The sequence below is a fragment of the Schistocerca americana genome, chromosome 2, assembly GCF_021461395.2.
Source record: "Schistocerca americana isolate TAMUIC-IGC-003095 chromosome 2, iqSchAmer2.1, whole genome shotgun sequence".
NCBI classification, from domain to species: domain Eukaryota; kingdom Metazoa; phylum Arthropoda; class Insecta; order Orthoptera; family Acrididae; genus Schistocerca; species Schistocerca americana.
In genome coordinates, this window is record NC_060120.1 from 1,004,179,576 (window position 1) to 1,004,181,961 (window position 2,386).

Below are 2,386 nucleotides of genomic sequence, written 5' to 3' on the forward strand. Positions count from 1 at the left end.
CTAAAAACTTTGTGTTTTCCTTGGCCCATAGCTCGTTTATTGTCTCCCTTGACTAGTTTCCTATCCCCCTTGGCTTTTCCATCTCTTTCTGCAGGTTGCACTATCATCTACTTAGCCTACAGTGAAATATCGCCCATGTTGCTACAGTTGGAACTGGCCTGTGCTATTGCCGATTCCGTTTCGCAATTCTAGCTTGTCTCGTTCTGCTCAGTTGCGACTACAGTTTCTTGAGTTTCATGCAACAGATCTGTTCCTGCCGCTCCTCCTTCAAAAAGTTTCGAAATGTGTTTCTTTGTATCAGTTGAATGGTCTCGCCTTACTCTTAAGACCACAGGGGACTATCGCTGTCTATGTGTTAAGGAGTTAAAATGGAAAACGACGCCTCAAAATTTAACACCATCAACTCAGCCTACACACACTGCAGCTGCTAATTCAAGCGTACTTCGGAGAAAATGAGACCAAATGGTAGCTACAACTTTTTCCACTGTGCTACCCTGGCTGCAGGAAACTCATAGACACCATAAGTTAGATCTTGGACCAAGGTCTACATGAACCACTGTAGGCCTCAAGAGCGTGTGCATTGCTGCAAGTAGAGCCATGTGCAGTGCTCATAGCCTTCACACGACACTCAAGAGTATGGAGTATTGATGCAGGACGAGCGAATGTAATACTCTCTGCTTAAAAAAAAAAATAAAAAAAAAAAAAAAAATAAATTATACTTGTAGTGGACCACTGTGCACAAGAACAACGTCGGCACAGTGAAGAGGTTACATTTATCTTTAAACGGGACAGCTTTTAGGACATGTTGAAGGATCTTGAAATCTAAGCCAAGACCGAGATTAAGAGTTACTATTTGCTCTAATAATTGACATACATCGCAACAAGATCAACAGAGAATACATTTCTGTAGATCAAATTCAATTGTGAAAAGACACTCACACAATGGGAGGTACCAAAAACTGTTGAAAACTATAGTGCACAAGATCTCTTTATCTGGCCAGCTCGTGTAATCAAGGAAAACGTTGCAGGAAGAAACCGCAAATATGATCAAAATGAGCAATACAACTTACATGGCAAAGCAAGGAATTAACGAACTGTGTAAGATATGGATCGCGACCACTGTCGCAAGGTATTCTCGCTGTAGGGCAGGAGGAATCTGGATACAGAACAGATGATTGGCAAGTTTACGGCCCTCAATTCTCTGTTCTCAAAAACTGTTGTTAATGTGACAGGTAAGACCTGTTGTTAATTTCATGAAAAAGTAGGGAAACACTCATAACTTCTCTCACTTCATCCATACACACCAAGATCTTTATACAGAGCAACTCAGGACTACTGATTGAACCAAATTTTTAAAGCGATTGCAACTGATTCTCCCACGCACCTGTCTTTTGAAGCAGCGCGGAAAAGAAATCAAATCACTCTCACTTATCCTCCGGGATCTGTAGGGTGGTCATGGCATACACTACCCCTATCGGTGCAGGCACCAGCCCAGATTTCAATGGTCGCAGAGAGATTATTGCCCCTGTTCTGCATACTGCCTATTCTTTCAAAGTGGGGCCCCAGTCGAGCTAATGAAATACAGTGATGGCCTCTCTACCGACAGGAGGGGCTATAGGGACTCTTCTGGCGGAAAACCACGCGCTGAAGCAGACACAGGGCTGTTTTCTCAGACACATCGCTCCAAGTCACTGGATAACTGCGGAACAGCTGCACTAAATGCAATGATAGCGCATAGTGATATGTGACACTAACGTCACATCGTAATCTACACTACTGGCCACTGAAATTGCTACACCAAGAAGAAATGCAGATGATAAACGGGTATTCATTAGACAAATTTATTATACTAGAATTGACATGTGATTACATTTTCACGCTATTTGGGTGCATAGATCCTGAGAAATCAGTACCCAGAACAACCACCTCTGGCCGTAATAATGGCCTTGATACGCCTGGGCATTGAGTCAAACAGAGCTTGGCTGGCGTGTACAGGTACAGCTGCCCATGCAGCTTCAACATGATACCACAGTTCATCGAGAGTAGTGACTGGCGTATTGTGACTAGCCAGTTGCTCGGCCACCATTGACCAGACGTTTTCAGTAGGTGAGAGATCTGGAGAATCTGCTGGCCAGGGCAGCAGTCAAACATTTTCTGCACCCAGAAAGGCCCGTACAGTACCTGCAACATGCGGTCGTGCATTATCTTGCTGAAATGTAGGGTTTCGCAGGGATCGAATGAAGGGTAGAGCCACAGGTCGTAACACATCTGAAATGTGACGTCCGCTGTTCAAAGTGCCGGCAATGCGAACAAGAGGTGACCGAGACGTGTAACCGATGGCACCCCATACCATCACGCCGGGTGATACGCCAATATGGCGATGACG